General features: G+C 39.4%; 21 non-coding genes across 21 annotated transcripts; all 21 read left to right on the top strand.

The window, feature by feature from the left end:
- The first annotated feature begins 1,618 nt into the window (after positions 1 to 1,618).
- On the top strand, positions 1,619 to 1,690 carry TRNAQ-CUG (transfer RNA glutamine (anticodon CUG)). The gene has a single exon. It is a non-coding gene; the product is annotated as a tRNA-Gln (tRNA).
- A 672-nt stretch (positions 1,691 to 2,362) lies between these two features.
- TRNAQ-CUG (transfer RNA glutamine (anticodon CUG)) lies at positions 2,363 to 2,434 on the top strand. The gene has a single exon. It is a non-coding gene; the product is annotated as a tRNA-Gln (tRNA).
- A 300-nt stretch (positions 2,435 to 2,734) lies between these two features.
- On the top strand, positions 2,735 to 2,806 carry TRNAQ-CUG (transfer RNA glutamine (anticodon CUG)). The gene has a single exon. It is a non-coding gene; the product is annotated as a tRNA-Gln (tRNA).
- A 300-nt stretch (positions 2,807 to 3,106) lies between these two features.
- On the top strand, positions 3,107 to 3,178 carry TRNAQ-CUG (transfer RNA glutamine (anticodon CUG)). Its single transcript has one exon. It is a non-coding gene; the product is annotated as a tRNA-Gln (tRNA).
- Positions 3,179 to 4,222: 1,044 nt separating this feature from the next.
- On the top strand, positions 4,223 to 4,294 carry TRNAQ-CUG (transfer RNA glutamine (anticodon CUG)). The gene has a single exon. It is a non-coding gene; the product is annotated as a tRNA-Gln (tRNA).
- Positions 4,295 to 4,594: 300 nt separating this feature from the next.
- On the top strand, positions 4,595 to 4,666 carry TRNAQ-CUG (transfer RNA glutamine (anticodon CUG)). Its single transcript has one exon. It is a non-coding gene; the product is annotated as a tRNA-Gln (tRNA).
- A 2,532-nt stretch (positions 4,667 to 7,198) lies between these two features.
- TRNAQ-CUG (transfer RNA glutamine (anticodon CUG)) lies at positions 7,199 to 7,270 on the top strand. Its single transcript has one exon. It is a non-coding gene; the product is annotated as a tRNA-Gln (tRNA).
- A 300-nt stretch (positions 7,271 to 7,570) lies between these two features.
- TRNAQ-CUG (transfer RNA glutamine (anticodon CUG)) lies at positions 7,571 to 7,642 on the top strand. Its single transcript has one exon. It is a non-coding gene; the product is annotated as a tRNA-Gln (tRNA).
- A 300-nt stretch (positions 7,643 to 7,942) lies between these two features.
- Positions 7,943 to 8,014, top strand: TRNAQ-CUG (transfer RNA glutamine (anticodon CUG)). The gene has a single exon. It is a non-coding gene; the product is annotated as a tRNA-Gln (tRNA).
- A 672-nt stretch (positions 8,015 to 8,686) lies between these two features.
- On the top strand, positions 8,687 to 8,758 carry TRNAQ-CUG (transfer RNA glutamine (anticodon CUG)). Its single transcript has one exon. It is a non-coding gene; the product is annotated as a tRNA-Gln (tRNA).
- A 300-nt stretch (positions 8,759 to 9,058) lies between these two features.
- On the top strand, positions 9,059 to 9,130 carry TRNAQ-CUG (transfer RNA glutamine (anticodon CUG)). The gene has a single exon. It is a non-coding gene; the product is annotated as a tRNA-Gln (tRNA).
- Positions 9,131 to 9,802: 672 nt separating this feature from the next.
- On the top strand, positions 9,803 to 9,874 carry TRNAQ-CUG (transfer RNA glutamine (anticodon CUG)). Its single transcript has one exon. It is a non-coding gene; the product is annotated as a tRNA-Gln (tRNA).
- Positions 9,875 to 10,546: 672 nt separating this feature from the next.
- TRNAQ-CUG (transfer RNA glutamine (anticodon CUG)) lies at positions 10,547 to 10,618 on the top strand. Its single transcript has one exon. It is a non-coding gene; the product is annotated as a tRNA-Gln (tRNA).
- Positions 10,619 to 10,918: 300 nt separating this feature from the next.
- Positions 10,919 to 10,990, top strand: TRNAQ-CUG (transfer RNA glutamine (anticodon CUG)). The gene has a single exon. It is a non-coding gene; the product is annotated as a tRNA-Gln (tRNA).
- A 1,416-nt stretch (positions 10,991 to 12,406) lies between these two features.
- On the top strand, positions 12,407 to 12,478 carry TRNAQ-CUG (transfer RNA glutamine (anticodon CUG)). Its single transcript has one exon. It is a non-coding gene; the product is annotated as a tRNA-Gln (tRNA).
- Positions 12,479 to 12,778: 300 nt separating this feature from the next.
- On the top strand, positions 12,779 to 12,850 carry TRNAQ-CUG (transfer RNA glutamine (anticodon CUG)). The gene has a single exon. It is a non-coding gene; the product is annotated as a tRNA-Gln (tRNA).
- A 300-nt stretch (positions 12,851 to 13,150) lies between these two features.
- Positions 13,151 to 13,222, top strand: TRNAQ-CUG (transfer RNA glutamine (anticodon CUG)). The gene has a single exon. It is a non-coding gene; the product is annotated as a tRNA-Gln (tRNA).
- A 672-nt stretch (positions 13,223 to 13,894) lies between these two features.
- Positions 13,895 to 13,966, top strand: TRNAQ-CUG (transfer RNA glutamine (anticodon CUG)). The gene has a single exon. It is a non-coding gene; the product is annotated as a tRNA-Gln (tRNA).
- Positions 13,967 to 15,010: 1,044 nt separating this feature from the next.
- TRNAQ-CUG (transfer RNA glutamine (anticodon CUG)) lies at positions 15,011 to 15,082 on the top strand. Its single transcript has one exon. It is a non-coding gene; the product is annotated as a tRNA-Gln (tRNA).
- Positions 15,083 to 15,754: 672 nt separating this feature from the next.
- Positions 15,755 to 15,826, top strand: TRNAQ-CUG (transfer RNA glutamine (anticodon CUG)). The gene has a single exon. It is a non-coding gene; the product is annotated as a tRNA-Gln (tRNA).
- A 300-nt stretch (positions 15,827 to 16,126) lies between these two features.
- On the top strand, positions 16,127 to 16,198 carry TRNAQ-CUG (transfer RNA glutamine (anticodon CUG)). The gene has a single exon. It is a non-coding gene; the product is annotated as a tRNA-Gln (tRNA).
- The last annotated feature ends 1,110 nt before the right edge of the window (positions 16,199 to 17,308 follow it).

Below are 17,308 nucleotides of genomic sequence, written 5' to 3'. Positions count from 1 at the left end.
AGAAGGTGTCAATGTCTGAGTGACGCACAGGTATTCGAATTGCATCGGTCATCTCAGTTGAAAGGATTTTTATCTTTCTGAGTAATGTTTGTTTTCACCATAGAAAGGTATATTAGAAGGAAGTATTACAAGTCCTATGGTGTAATGGTCAGCACTCTGGACTTTGAATCCAGCGATCCGAGTTCAAATCTCTGTAGGACCATTGTTTATTTTGGTATGATATATCGCCGAGATAAACATCGATATATACAAACTTGCGGCGCAGGAGGAATGCGACGTGCCCTCACTCCAATCTGTAATAAATCCTTCTTAAAAATCATCATCTGAGGGCAGTTGCTAAAACAAGAATACCATTCATGATATCAATGCGTGAGAAGGTGTCAATGTCTGAGTGACGCACAGGTATTCGAAATGCATCGGTCATCTCAGTTGAAAGGATTTTTATCTTTCTGAGTAATGTTTGTTTTCACCATAGAAATGTATAAAGGAAGGAAGTATTACAGGCCCTATGGTGTAATGGTTAGCACTCTGGACTCTGTATCCAGCGATCCGAGTTCATATATCGGTAGTTCATTAGTTTATTTTGGTATGATATATTGCCGAGATAAACATCGATATATACAAACTTGCGGCGCAGGAGGAATGCGACGTGCCTTCACTCCAATCTGTAATAAATCCTTCCTTAAAATCATCATCTGATGGCAGTTCCTAAAACAATAATACCATTCATGATATCAATGCGTGAGAAGGTGTCAATGTCTGAGTGACGCACAGGTATTCGAATTGCATCGGTCATCTCAGTTGAATGGATTTTTATCTTTCTGAGTAATATTTGTTTTCACCATAGAAATGTATATTGGAAGGAAGTATTACTGGATCTATGGTGTAATGGTTGGCACTCTGGGCTCTGAATCCAGCGATCCGAGTTCAAATCTCGGTAGGACATTCGTTTATTTTGGTATGATATATCGCCGAGATAAACATCGATATATACAAACTTGCGGCGCAGGAGGAATGCGACGTGCCCTTACTCCAATCTGTAATAAATCCTTCCTAAAAATCATCATCTGAGGGCAGTTGCTAAAACAATAATACCATTCATGATATCATTGCGTGAGAAGGTGTCAATGTCTGAGTGACGCACAGGTATTCGAATTGCATCGGTCATCTCAGTTGAATGGATTTTTATCTTTCTGAGTAATGTTTGTTTTCACCATAGAAATGTATATTGAAAGGAAGTATTACAGGCTCTATGGTGTAATGGTCAGCACTCTGGACTTTGAATCCAGCGATCCGAGTTCAAATCTCTGTAGGACCTTTGTTTATTTTGGTATGATATATCGCCGAGATAAATATCGATATATACAAACTTGCGGCGCAGGAGGAATGCGACGTGCCGTCACGCCAATCTGTAATAAATCCTTCCTTAAAATCATCATCTGATGGCAGTTCCTAAAACAATAATACCATTCATGATATTAATGCGTGAGAAGGTGTCAATGTCTGAATGACGCACAGGTATTCGAAATTCATCGGTCATCTCATTTGAAAGGATTTTTATCTTTCTGAGTAATGTTTGTTTTCACCATAGAAATGTATATTGAAAGGAACTATTACAGGCTCTATGGTGTAATGGTTAGCACTCTGGACTCTGAATCCAGCGATCCGAGTTAAAGTCTCGGTAGAACCTTTGTTTATTTTGGTATGATATATCGCCGAGATAAACATCGATATATACAAACTTGCGGCGCAGGAGGAATGCGACGTGCCCTCACGCCAATCTGTAATAAATCCTTTCTTAAAATCATCATCTGATGGCAGTTGCTAAAACAATAATACCTTTCATGATATCAATGCGGGAGAAGGTGTCAATGTCTGAGTGACGCACAGGTATTCGAATTGCTTCGGTCATCTCAGTTGAAAGGATTTTTATCTTTCTGAGTAATGTTTGTTTTCACCATAGAAATGTATATTGGAAGGAAGTATTACAAGTCCTATGGTGTAATGGTCAGCACTCTGGACTTTGAATCCAGCGATCCGAGTTCAAATCTCTGTAGGACCTTTGTTTATTTTGGTATGATATATCGCCGAGATAAATATCGATATATACAAACTTGCGGCGCAGGAGGAATGCGACGTGCCGTCACGCCAATCTGTAATAAATCCTTCCTTAAAATCATCATCTGATGGCAGTTCCTAAAACAATAATACCATTCATGATATTAATGCGTGAGAAGGTGTCAATGTCTGAATGACGCACAGGTATTCGAAATTCATCGGTCATCTCATTTGAAAGGATTTTTATCTTTCTGAGTAATGTTTGTTTTCACCATAGAAATGTATATTGAAAGGAAGTATTACAGGCTCTATGGTGTAATGGTTAGCACTCTGGACTCTGAATCCAGCGATCCGAGTTAAAATCTCGGTAGGACCTTCGTTTATTTTGGTATGATATATCGCCGAGATAAACATCGATATATACAAACTTGCGGCGCAGGAGGAATGCGACGTGCCCTCACTCCAATCTGTAATAAACCCTTCCTTAAAATCATCATCTGAGGGCAGTTGCTAAAACAATAATACCATTCATGATATCAATGCGTGAGAAGGTGTCAATGTCTGAGTGACGCACAGGTATTTGAAATGCATCGGTCATCTCAGTTGAAAGGATTTTTATCTTTCTGAGTAATGTTTGTTTTCACCATAGAAATGTATATTGAAAGGAAGTATTACAGGCTCTATGGTGTAATGGTTAGCACTCTGGACTCTGAATCCAGCGATCCGAGTTAAAATCTCGGTAGGACCTTCGTTTATTTTGGTATGATATATCGCCGAGATAAACATCGATATATACAAACTTGCGGCGCAGGAGGAATGCGACGTGCCCTCACTCCAATCTGTAATAAACCCTTCCTTAAAATCATCATCTGAGGGCAGTTGCTAAAACAATAATACCATTCATGATATCAATGCGTGAGAAGGTGTCAATGTCTGAGTGACGCACAGGTATTTGAAATGCATCGGTCATCTCAGTTGAAAGGATTTTTATCTTTCTGAGTAATGTTTGTTTTCACCATAGAAATGTATATTGAAAGGAAGTATTACAGGCTCTATGGTGTAATGGTTAGCACTCTGGACTCTGAATCCAGCGATCCGAGTTAAAATCTCGGTAGGACCTTTGTTTATTTTGGTATGATATATCGTCGAGATAAACATCGATATATACAAACTTGCGGCGCAGGAGGAATGCGACGTGCCCTCACGCCAATCTGTAATAAATCCTTCCTTAAAATCATCATCTGATTGCAGTTTCTAAAACAGTAATACCATTCATGATATCAATGCGTGAGAAGGTGTCAATGTCTGAGCGACGCACAGGTATTCGAATTGCATCGGTCATCTCAGTTGAAAGGATTTTTATCTTTCTGAGTAATGTTTGTTTTCACCATAGAAAGGTATTTTGGAAGGAAGTATTACAAGTCCTATGGTGTAATGGTCAGCACTCTGGACTTTGAATCCAGCGATCCGAGTTCAAATCTCTGTAGGACCATTGTTTATTTTGGTATGATATATCGCCGAGTTAAACATCGATATATACAAACTTGCGGCGCAGGAGGAATGCGACGTGCCCTCACTCCAATCTGTAATAAATCCTTCTTAAAAATCATCATCTGAGGGCAGTTGCTAAAACAAGAATACCATTCATGATATCAATGCGTGAGAAGGTGTCAATGTCTGAGTGACGCACAGGTATTCGAAATGCATCGGTCATCTCAGTTGAAAGGATTTTTATCTTTCTGCGTAATGTTTGTTTTCACCATAGAAATGTATAAAGGAAGGAAGTATTACAGGCCCTATGGTGTAATGGTTAGCACTCTGGACTCTGTATCCAGCGATCCGAGTTCATATATCGGTAGTTCATTAGTTTATTTTGGTATGATATATTGCCGAGATAAACATCGATATATACAAACTTGCGGCGCAGGAGGAAGGCGACGTGCCTTCACTCCAATCTGTAATAAATCCTTCCTTAAAATCATCATCTAATGGCAGTTCCTAAAACAATAATACCATTCATGATATCAATGCGTGAGAAGGTGTCAATGTCTGAATGACGCACAGGTATTCGAAATTCATCGGTCATCTCATTTGAAAGGATTTTTATCTTTCTGAGTAATGTTTGTTTTCACCATAGAAATGTATATTGAAAGGAAGTATTACAGGCTCTATGGTGTAATGGTTAGCACTCTGGACTCTGAATCCAGCGATCCGAGTTAAAATCTCGGTAGGACCTTCGTTTATTTTGGTATGATATATCGCCGAGATAAACATCGATATATACAAACTTGCGGCGCAGGAGGAATGCGACGTGCCCTCACTCCAATCTGTAATAAACCCTTCCTTAAAATCATCATCTGAGGGCAGTTGCTAAAACAATAATACCATTCATGATATCAATGCGTGAGAAGGTGTCAATGTCTGAGTGACGCACAGGTATTTGAAATGCATCGGTCATCTCAGTTGAAAGGATTTTTATCTTTCTGAGTAATGTTTGTTTTCACCATAGAAATGTATATTGAAAGGAAGTATTACAGGCTCTATGGTGTAATGGTTAGCACTCTGGACTCTGAATCCAGCGATCCGAGTTAAAATCTCGGTAGGACCTTTGTTTATTTTGGTATGATATATCGTCGAGATAAACATCGATATATACAAACTTGCGGCGCAGGAGGAATGTGACGTGCCCTCACGCCAATCTGTAATAAATCCTTCCTTAAAATCATCATCTGATTGCAGTTTCTAAAACAGTAATACCATTCATGATATCAATGCGTGAGAAGGTGTCAATGTCTGAGCGACGCACAGGTATTCGAATTGCATCGGTCATCTCAGTTGAAAGGATTTTTATCTTTCTGAGTAATGTTTGTTTTCACCATAGAAAGGTATTTTGGAAGGAAGTATTACAAGTCCTATGGTGTAATGGTCAGCACTCTGGACTTTGAATCCAGCGATCCGAGTTCAAATCTCTGTAGGACCATTGTTTATTTTGGTATGATATATCGCCGAGATAAACATCGATATATACAAACTTGCGGCGCAGGAGGAATGCGACGTGCCCTCACTCCAATCTGTAATAAATCCTTCTTAAAAATCATCATCTGAGGGCAGTTGCTAAAACAAGAATACCATTCATGATATCAATGCGTGAGAAGGTGTCAATGTCTGAGTGACGCACAGGTATTCGAAATGCATCGGTCATCTCAGTTGAAAGGATTTTTATCTTTCTGCGTAATGTTTGTTTTCACCATAGAAATGTATAAAGGAAGGAAGTATTACAGGCCCTATGGTGTAATGGTTAGCACTCTGGACTCTGTATCCAGCGATCCGAGTTCATATATCGGTAGTTCATTAGTTTATTTTGGTATGATATATTGCCGAGATAAACATCGATATATACAAACTTGCGGCGCAGGAGGAATGCGACGTGCCTTCACTCCAATCTGTAATAAATCCTTCCTTAAAATCATCATCTAATGGCAGTTCCTAAAACAATAATACCATTCATGATATCAATGCGTGAGAAGGTGTCAATGTCTGAGTGACGCACAGGTATTCGAATTGCATCGGTCATCTCAGTTGAATGGATTTTTATCTTTCTGAGTAATATTTGTTTTCACCATAGAAATGTATATTGGAAGGAAGTATTACTGGCTCTATGGTGTAATGGTTGGCACTCTGGGCTCTGAATCCAGCGATCCGAGTTCAAATCTCTGTAGGACCATTGTTTATTTTGGTATGATATATCGCCGAGATAAACATCGATATATACAAACTTGCGGCGCAGGAGGAATGCGACGTGCCCTCACTCCAATCTGTAATAAATCCTTCTTAAAAATCATCATCTGAGGGCAGTTGCTAAAACAAGAATACCATTCATGATATCAATGCGTGAGAAGGTGTCAATGTCTGAGTGACGCACAGGTATTCGAAATGCATCGGTCATCTCAGTTGAAAGGATTTTTATCTTTCTGCGTAATGTTTGTTTTCACCATAGAAATGTATAAAGGAAGGAAGTATTACAGGCCCTATGGTGTAATGGTTAGCACTCTGGACTCTGTATCCAGCGATCCGAGTTCATATATCGGTAGTTCATTAGTTTATTTTGGTATGATATATTGCCGAGATAAACATCGATATATACAAACTTGCGGCGCAGGAGGAATGCGACGTGCCTTCACTCCAATCTGTAATAAATCCTTCCTTAAAATCATCATCTAATGGCAGTTCCTAAAACAATAATACCATTCATGATATCAATGCGTGAGAAGGTGTCAATGTCTGAGTGACGCACAGGTATTCGAATTGCATCGGTCATCTCAGTTGAATGGATTTTTATCTTTCTGAGTAATATTTGTTTTCACCATAGAAATGTATATTGGAAGGAAGTATTACTGGCTCTATGGTGTAATGGTTGGCACTCTGGGCTCTGAATCCAGCGATCCGAGTTCAAATCTCGGTAGGACATTCGTTTATTTTGGTATGATATATCGCCGAGATAAACATCGATATATACAAACTTGCGGCGCAGGAGGAATGCGACGTGCCCTCACTCCAATCTGTAATAAATCCTTCCTAAAAATCATCATCTGAGGGCAGTTGCTAAAACAATAATACCATTCATGATATCATTGCGTGAGAAGGTGTCAATGTCTGAGTGACGCACAGGTATTCGAAATGCATCGGTCATCTCAGTTGAAAGGATTTTTATTTTTCTGAGTAATGTTTGTTTTCAACATAGAAATGTATAAAGGAAGAAAGTATTACAGGCCCTATGGTGTAATGGTTAGCACTCTGGACTTTAAATCCAGCGATCAGAGTTCAAGTCTCGGTAGTACATTCGTTTATTTTGGTATGATATATTGCCGAGATAAACATCGATATATACAAACTTGCGGCGCAGGAGGAATGCGACGTGCCTTCACTCCAATCTGTAATAAATCCTTCCTTAAAATCATCATCTGATGGCAGTTCCTAAAACAATAATACCATTCATGATATCAATGCGTGAGAAGGTGTCAATGTCTGAGTGACGCACAGGTATTCGAATTGCATCAGTCATCTCAGTTGAATGGATTTTTATCTTTCTGAGTAATGTTTGTTTTCACCATAGAAATGTATATTGAAAGGAAGTATTACAGGCTCTATGGTGTAATGGTTAGCACTCTGGACTCTGAATCCAGCGATCCGAGTTAAAATCTCGGTAGGACCTTTGTTTATTTTGGTATGATATATCGCCGAGATAAACATCGATATATACAAACTTGCGGCGCAGGAGGAATGCGACGTGCCCTCACGCCAATCTGTAATAAATCCTTCCCTAAAATCATCATCTGATGGCAGTTGCTAAAACAATAATACCTTTCATGATATCAATGCCGGAGAAGGTGTCAATGTCTGAGTGACGCACAGGTATTCGAATTGCTTCGGTCATCTCAGTTGAAAGGATTTGTATCTTTCTGAGTAATGTTTGTTTTCACCATAGAAATGTATATTGAAAGGAAGTATTACAGGCTCTATGGTGTAATGGTTAGCACTCTGGACTCTGAATCCAGCGATCCGAGTTAAAATCTCGGTAGGACCTTTGTTTATTTTGGTATGATATATCGCCGAGATAAACATCGATATATACAAACTTGCGGCGCAGGAGGAATGCGACGTGCCCTCACGCCAATCTGTAATAAATCCTTCCTTAAAATCATCATCTGATGGCAGTTGCTAAAACAATAATACCTTTCATGATATCAATGCGGGAGAAGGTGTCAATGTCTGAATGACGCACAGGTATTCGAAATTCATCGGTCATCTCATTTGAAAGGATTTTTATCTTTCTGAGTAATGTTTGTTTTCACCATAGAAATGTATATTGAAAGGAAGTATTACAGGCTCTATGGTGTAATGGTTAGCACTCTGGACTCTGAATCCAGCGATCCGAGTTAAAATCTCGGTAGGACCTTTGTTTATTTTGGTATGATATATCGCCGAGATAAACATCGATATATACAAACTTGCGGCGCAGGAGGAATGCGACGTGCCCTCACTCCAATCTGTAATAAACCCTTCCTTAAAATCATCATCTGAGGGCAGTTGCTAAAACAATAATACCATTCATGATATCAATGCGTGAGAAGGTGTCAATGTCTGAGTGACGCACAGGTATTCGAATTGCATCGGTCATCTCAGTTGAATGGATTTTTATCTTTCTGAGTAATATTTGTTTTCACCATAGAAATGTATATTGGAAGGAAGTATTACTGGCTCTATGGTGTAATGGTTGGCACTCTGGGCTCTGAATCCCGCGATCCGAGTTCAAATCTCGGTAGGACATTCGTTTATTTTGGTATGATATATCGCCGAGATAAACATCGATATATACAAACTTGCGGCGCAGGAGGAATGCGACGTGCCCTCACTCCAATCTGTAATAAATCCTTCCTAAAAATCATCATCTGAGGGCAGTTGCTAAAACAATAATACCATTCATGATATCATTGCGTTAGAAGGTGTCAATGTCTGAGTGACGCACAGGTATTCGAAATGCATCGGTCATCTCAGTTGAAAGGATTTTTATTTTTCTGAGTAATGTTTGTTTTCACCATAGAAATGTATAAAGGAAGAAAGTATTACAGGCCCTATGGTGTAATGGTTAGCACTCTGGACTCTGAATCCAGCGATCCGAGTTAAAATCTCGGTAGGACCTTTGTTTATTTTGGTATGATATATCGCCGAGATAAACATCGATATATACAAACTTGCGGCGCTGAAGGAATGCGACGTGCCCTCACTCCAATCTGTAATAAACCCTTCCTTAAAATCATCATCTGATGGCAGTTGCTAAAACAATAATACCTTTCATGATATCAATGCGGGAGAAGGTGTCAATGTCTGAATGACGCACAGGTATTCGAAATTCATCGGTCATCTCATTTGAAAGGATTTTTATCTTTCTGAGTAATGTTTGTTTTCACCATAGAAATGTATATTGAAAGGAAGTATTACAGGCTCTATGGTGTAATGGTTAGCACTCTGGACTCTGAATCCAGCGATCCGAGTTAAAATCTCGGTAGGACCTTTGTTTATTTTGGTATGATATATCGCCGAGATAAACATCGATATATACAAACTTGCGGCGCAGGAGGAATGCGACGTGCCCTCACTCCAATCTGTAATAAACCCTTCCTTAAAATCATCATCTGAGGGCAGTTGCTAAAACAATAATACCATTCATGATATCAATGCGTGAGAAGGTGTCAATGTCTGAGTGACGCACAGGTATTCGAATTGCATCGGTCATCTCAGTTGAATGGATTTTTATCTTTCTGAGTAATATTTGTTTTCACCATAGAAATGTATATTGGAAGGAAGTATTACTGGCTCTATGGTGTAATGGTTGGCACTCTGGGCTCTGAATCCCGCGATCCGAGTTCAAATCTCGGTAGGACATTCGTTTATTTTGGTATGATATATCGCCGAGATAAACATCGATATATACAAACTTGCGGCGCAGGAGGAATGCGACGTGCCCTCACTCCAATCTGTAATAAATCCTTCCTAAAAATCATCATCTGAGGGCAGTTGCTAAAACAATAATACCATTCATGATATCATTGCGTTAGAAGGTGTCAATGTCTGAGTGACGCACAGGTATTCGAAATGCATCGGTCATCTCAGTTGAAAGGATTTTTATTTTTCTGAGTAATGTTTGTTTTCACCATAGAAATGTATAAAGGAAGAAAGTATTACAGGCCCTATGGTGTAATGGTTAGCACTCTGGACTCTGAATCCAGCGATCCGAGTTAAAATCTCGGTAGGACCTTTGTTTATTTTGGTATGATATATCGCCGAGATAAACATCGATATATACAAACTTGCGGCGCAGGAGGAATGCGACGTGCCCTCACTCCAATCTGTAATAAACCCTTCCTTAAAATCATCATCTGAGGGCAGTTGCTAAAACAATAATACCATTCATGATATCAATGCGTGAGAAGGTGTCAATGTCTGAGTGACGCACAGGTATTCGAATTGCATCGGTCATCTCAGTTGAATGGATTTTTATCTTTCTGAGTAATATTTGTTTTCACCATAGAAATGTATATTGGAAGGAAGTATTACTGGCTCTATGGTGTAATGGTTGGCACTCTGGGCTCTGAATCCCGCGATCCGAGTTCAAATCTCGGTAGGACATTCGTTTATTTTGGTATGATATATCGCCGAGATAAACATCGATATATACAAACTTGCGGCGCAGGAGGAATGCGACGTGCCCTCACTCCAATCTGTAATAAATCCTTCCTAAAAATCATCATCTGAGGGCAGTTGCTAAAACAATAATACCATTCATGATATCATTGCGTTAGAAGGTGTCAATGTCTGAGTGACGCACAGGTATTCGAAATGCATCGGTCATCTCAGTTGAAAGGATTTTTATTTTTCTGAGTAATGTTTGTTTTCACCATAGAAATGTATAAAGGAAGAAAGTATTACAGGCCCTATGGTGTAATGGTTAGCACTCTGGACTCTGAATCCAGCGATCCGAGTTAAAATCTCGGTAGGACCTTTGTTTATTTTGGTATGATATATCGCCGAGATAAACATCGATATATACAAACTTGCGGCGCTGAAGGAATGCGACGTGCCCTCACTCCAATCTGTAATAAACCCTTCCTTAAAATCATCATCTGAGGGCAGTTGCTAAAACAATAATACCATTCATGATATCAATGCGTGAGAAGGTGTCAATGTCTGAGTGACGCACAGGTATTTGAAATGCATCGGTCATCTCAGTTGAAAGGATTTTTATCTTTCTGAGTAATGTTTGTTTTCACCATAGAAATGTATATTGAAAGGAAGTATTACAGGCTCTATGGTGTAATGGTTAGCACTCTGGACTCTGAATCCAGCGATCCGAGTTAAAATCTCGGTAGGACCTTTGTTTATTTTGGTATGATATATCGCCGAGATAAACATCGATATATACAAACTTGCGGCGCAGGAGGAATGCGACGTGCCCTCACGCCAATCTGTAATAAATCCTTCCTTAAAATCATCATCTGATGGCAGTTGCTAAAACAATAATACCTTTCATGATATCAATGCGGGAGAAGGTGTCAATGTCTGAATGACGCACAGGTATTCGAAATGCATCGGTCATCTCAGTTGAAAGGATTTTTATCTTTCTGAGTAATGTTTGTTTTCACCATAGAAATGTATATTGAAAGGAAGTATTACAGGCTCTATGGTGTAATGGTTAGCACTCTGGACTCTGAATCCAGCGATCCGAGTTAAAATCTCGGTAGTTCATTAGTTTATTTTGGTATGATATATTGCCGAGATAAACATCGATATATACAAACTTGCGGCGCAGGAGGAATGCGACGTGCCTTCACTCCAATCTGTAATAAATCCTTCCTTAAAATCATCATCTGATGGCAGTTCCTAAAACAATAATACCATTCATGATATCAATGCGTGAGAAGGTGTCAATGTCTGAGTGACGCACAGGTATTCGAATTGCATCGGTCATCTCAGTTGAATGGATTTTTATCTTTCTGAGTAATATTTGTTTTCACCATAGAAATGTATATTGGAAGGAAGTATTACTGGCTCTATGGTGTAATGGTTGGCACTCTGGGCTCTGAATCCAGCGATCCGAGTTCAAATCTCGGTAGGACATTCGTTTATTTTGGTATGATATATCGCCGAGATAAACATCGATATATACAAACTTGCGGCGCAGGAGGAATGCGACGTGCCCTCACTCCAATCTGTAATAAATCCTTCCTAAAAATCATCATCTGAGGGCAGTTGCTAAAACAATAATACCATTCATGATATCATTGCGTGAGAAGGTGTCAATGTCTGAGTGACGCACAGGTATTCGAAATGCATCGGTCATCTCAGTTGAAAGGATTTTTATTTTTCTGAGTAATGTTTGTTTTCACCATAGAAATGTATAAAGGAAGAAAGTATTACAGGCACTATGGTGTAATGGTTAGCACTCTGGACTTTAAATCCAGCGATCAGAGTTCAAGTCTCGGTAGGACATTCGTTTATTTTGGTATGATATATTGCCGAGATAAACATCGATATATACAAACTTGCGGCGCAGGAGGAATGCGACGTGCCTTCACTCCAATCTGTAATAAATCCTTCCTTAAAATCATCATCTGATGGCAGTTCCTAAAACAATAATACCATTCATGATATCAATGCGTGAGAAGGTGTCAATGTCTGAGTGACGCACAGGTATTCGAATTGCATCGGTCATCTCAGTTGAATGGATTTTTATCTTTCTGAGTAATGTTTGTTTTCACCATAGAAATGTATATTGGAAGGAAGTATTACAGGCTCTATGGTGTAATGGTTAGCACTCTGGACTCTGAATCCAGCGATCCGAGTTAAAATCTCGGTAGGACCTTTGTTTATTTTGGTATGATATATCGCCGAGATAAACATCGATATATACAAACTTGCGGCGCAGGAGGAATGCGACGTGCCCTCACGCCAATCTGTAATAAATCCTTCCTTAAAATCATCATCTGATGGCAGTTGCTAAAACAATAATACCTTTCATGATATCAATGCCGGAGAAGGTGTCAATGTCTGAGTGACGCACAGGTATTCGAATTGCTTCGGTCATCTCAGTTGAAAGGATTTTTATCTTTCTGAGTAATGTTTGTTTTCACCATAGAAATGTATATTGAAAGGAAGTATTACAGGCTCTATGGTGTAATGGTTAGCACTCTGGACTCTGAATCCAGCGATCCGAGTTAAAATCTCGGTAGGACCTTTGTTTATTTTGGTATGATATATCGCCGAGATAAACATCGATATATACAAACTTGCGGCGCAGGAGGAATGCGACGTGCCCTCACGCCAATCTGTAATAAATCCTTCCTTAAAATCATCATCTGATGGCAGTTGCTAAAACAATAATACCTTTCATGATATCAATGCGGGAGAAGGTGTCAATGTCTGAATGACGCACAGGTATTCGAAATTCATCGGTCATCTCATTTGAAAGGATTTTTATCTTTCTGAGTAATGTTTGTTTTCACCATAGAAATGTATATTGAAAGGAAGTATTACAGGCTCTATGGTGTAATGGTTAGCACTCTGGACTCTGAATCCAGCGATCCGAGTTAAAATCTCGGTAGGACCTTTGTTTATTTTGGTATGATATATCGCCGAGAGAAACATCGATATATACAAACTTGCGGCGCAAGAGGAATGCGACGTGCCCTCACTCCAATCTGTAATAAACCCTTCCTTAAAATCATCATCTGAGGGCAGTTGCTAAAACAATAATACCATTCATGATATCAATGCGTGAGAAGGTGTCAATGTCTGAGTGACGCACAGGTATTCGAATTGCGTCGGTCATCTCAGTTGAATGGATTTTTATCTTTCTGAGTAATATTTGTTTTCACCATAGAAATGTATATTGGAAGGAAGTATTACTGGCTCTATGGTGTAATGGTTGGCACTCTGGGCTCTGAATCCCGCGATCCGAGTTCAAATCTCGGTAGGACATTCGTTTATTTTGGTATGATATATCGCCGAGATAAACATCGATATATACAAACTTGCGGCGCAGGAGGAATGCGACGTGCCCTCACGCCAATCTGTAATAAATCCTTCCTTAAAATCATCATCTGATTGCAGTTTCTAAAACAGTAATACCATTCATGATATCATTGCGTGAGAAGGTGTCAATGTCTGAGTGACGCACAGGTATTCGAAATGCATCGGTCATCTCAGTTGAAAGGATTTTTATTTTTCTGAGTAATGTTTGTTTTCACCATAGAAATGTATAAAGGAAGAAAGTATTACAGGCCCTATGGTGTAATGGTTAGCACTCTGGACTCTGAATCCAGCGATCCGAGTTAAAATCTCGGTAGGACCTTTGTTTATTTTGGTATGATATATCGCCGAGATAAACATCGATATATACAAACTTGCGGCGCTGAAGGAATGCGACGTGCCCTCACTCCAATCTGTAATAAACCCTTCCTTAAAATCATCATCTGAGGGCAGTTGCTAAAACAATAATACCATTCATGATATCAATGCGTGAGAAGGTGTCAATGTCTGAGTGACGCACAGGTATTTGAAATGCATCAGTCATCTCAGTTGAAAGGATTTTTATCTTTCTGAGTAATGTTTGTTTTCACTATAGAAATGTATATTGAAAGGAAGTATTACAGGCTCTATGGTGTAATGGTTAGCACTCTGGACTCTGAATCCATCGATCCGAGTTAAAATCTCGGTAGGACCTTTGTTTATTTTGGTATGATATATCGCCGAGATAAACATCGATATATACAAACTTGCGGCGCAGGAGGAATGCGACGTGCCCTCACGCCAATCTGTAATAAATCCTTCCTTAAAATCATCATCTGATTGCAGTTTCTAAAACAGTAATACCATTCATGATATCAATGCGTGAGAAGGTGTCAATGTCTGAGTGACGCACAGGTATTCGAATTGCATCGGTCATCTCAGTTGAAAGGATTTTTATCTTTCTGAGTAATGTTTGTTTTCACCATAGAAATGTATAAAGGAAGGAAGTATTACAGGCCCTATGGTGTAATGGTTAGCACTCTGGACTCTGTATCCAGCGATCCGAGTTCATATATCGGTAGTTCATTAGTTTATTTTGGTATGATATATTGCCGAGATAAACATCGATATATACAAACTTGCGGCGCAGGAGGAATGCGACGTGCCTTCACTCCAATCTGTAATAAATCCTTCCTTAAAATCATCATCTGATGGCAGTTCCTAAAACAATAATACCATTCATGATATCAATGCGTGAGAAGGTGTCAATGTCTGAGTGACGCACAGGTATTCGAATTGCATCGGTCATCTCAGTTGAATGGATTTTTATCTTTCTGAGTAATATTTGTTTTCACCATAGAAATGTATATTGGAAGGAAGTATTACTGGCTCTATGGTGTAATGGTTAGCACTCTGGACTCTGAATCCAGCGATCCGAGTTCAAATCTCTGTAGGACCTTAGTTTATTTTGGTATGATATATCGCCGAGATAAACATCGATATATACAAACTTGCGGCGCAGGAGGAATGCGACGTGCCCTCACTCCAATCTGTAATAAATCCTTCCTAAAAATCATCATCTGAGGGCAGTTGCTAAAACAATAATACCATTCATGATATCAATGCGTGAGAAGGTGTCAATGTCTGAGTGACGCACAGGTATTGGAAATGCATCGGTCATCTCAGTTGAAAGGATTTTTATCTTTCTGAGTAATATTTGTTTTCACCATAGAAATGTATATGGGAAGGAAGTATTACTGGCTCTATGGTGTAATGGTTAGCACTCTGGGCTCTGAATCCAGCGATCCGAGTTCAAATCTCGGTAGGACATTCGTTTATTTTGGTATGATATATCGCCGAGATAAACATCGATATATGCAAACTTGCGGCGCAGGAGGAATGCGACGTGCCCTCACTCCAATCTGTAATAAATCCTTCCTAAAAATCATCATCTGAGGGCAGTTGCTAAAACAATAATACCATTCATGATATCAATGCGTGAGAAGGTGTCAATGTCTGAGTGACGCACAGGTATTCGAAATGCATCGGTCATCTCAGTTGAAAGGATTTTTATTTTTCTGAGTAATGTTTGTTTTCACCATAGAAATGTATATGGGAAGGAAAAATTACAGGCTCTATGGTGTAATGGTTAGCACTCTGGACTCTGAATCCAGCGATCCGAGTTCAAATCTCGGTAGGACCTTTGTTTATTTTGGTATGATATATTGCCGAGATAAACATCGATATATACAAACTTGCGGCGCAGGAGGAATGCGACGTGCCCTCACTCCAATCTGTAATAAATCCTTCCTAAAAATCATCATCTGAGGGCAGTTGCTAAAACAATAATACCATTCATGATATCAATGCGTGAGAAGGTGTCAATGTCTGAGTGACGCACAGATATTGGAAATGCATCGGTCATCTCAGTTGAAAGGATTTTTATCTTTCTGAGTAATATTTGTTTTCACCATAGAAATGTATATGGGAAGGAAAAATTACAGGCTCTATGGTGTAATGGTTAGCACTCTGGACTCTGAATCTAGCGATCCGAGTTCAAATCTCGGTAGGACCTTTGTTTATTTTGGTATGATATATCGCCGAGATAAACATCGATATATACAAACTTGCGGCGCAGGAGGAATGCGACGTGACCTCACTCCAATCTGTAATAAATCCTTCCTAAAAATCATCATCTGAGGGCAGTTGCTAAAACAATAATACCATTCATGATATCATTGCGTGAGAAGGTGTCAATGTCTGAGTGACGCACAGGTATTCGAAATGCATCGGTCATCTCAGTTGAAAGGATTTTTATTTTTCTGAGTAATGTTTGTTTTCACCATAGAAATGTATAAAGGAAGAAAGTATTACAGGCCCTATGGTGTAATGGTTAGCACTCTGGACTTTAAATCCAGCGATCAGAGTTCAAGTCTCGGTAGGACATTCGTTTATTTTGGTATGATATATTGCCGAGATAAACATCGATATATACAAACTTGCGGCGCAGGAGGAATGCGACGTGCCTTCACTCCAATCTGTAATAAATCCTTCCTTAAAATCATCATCTGATGGCAGTTGCTAAAACAATAATACCATTCATGATATCATTGCGTGAGAAGGTGTCAATGTCTGAGTGACGCACAGGTATTCGAAATGCATCGGTCATCTCAGTTGAAAGGATTTTTATTTTTCTGAGTAATGTTTGTTTTCACCATAGAAATGTATAAAGGAAGAAAGTATTACAGGCCCTATGGTGTAATGGTTAGCACTCTGGACTTTAAATCCAGCGATCAGAGTTCAAGTCTCGGTAGGACATTCGTTTATTTTGGTATGATATATTGCCGAGATAAACATCGATATATACAAACTTGCGGCCCAGGAGGAATGCGACGTGCCTTCACTCCAATCTGTAATAAATCCTTCCTTAAAATCATCATCTGATGGCAGTTCCTAAAACAATAATACCATTCATGATATCAATGCGTGAGAAGGTGTCAATGTCTGAGTGACGCACAGGTATTCGAATTGCATCGGTCATCTCAGTTGAATGGATCTTTATCTTTCTGAGTAATATTTGTTTTCACCATAGAAATGTATATTGGAAGGAAGTATTACTGGCTCTATGGTGTAATGGTTAGCACTCTGGGCTCTGAATCCAGCGATCCGAGTTCAAATCTCGGTA

This window comes from Saccoglossus kowalevskii, chromosome 11 (assembly GCF_978046115.1).
Source record: "Saccoglossus kowalevskii chromosome 11, keSacKowa6.1, whole genome shotgun sequence".
NCBI classification, from domain to species: domain Eukaryota; kingdom Metazoa; phylum Hemichordata; class Enteropneusta; family Harrimaniidae; genus Saccoglossus; species Saccoglossus kowalevskii.
Note: the sequence above shows the minus strand (reverse complement) of the source record. Positions and strands in the feature narration are given on the sequence as shown.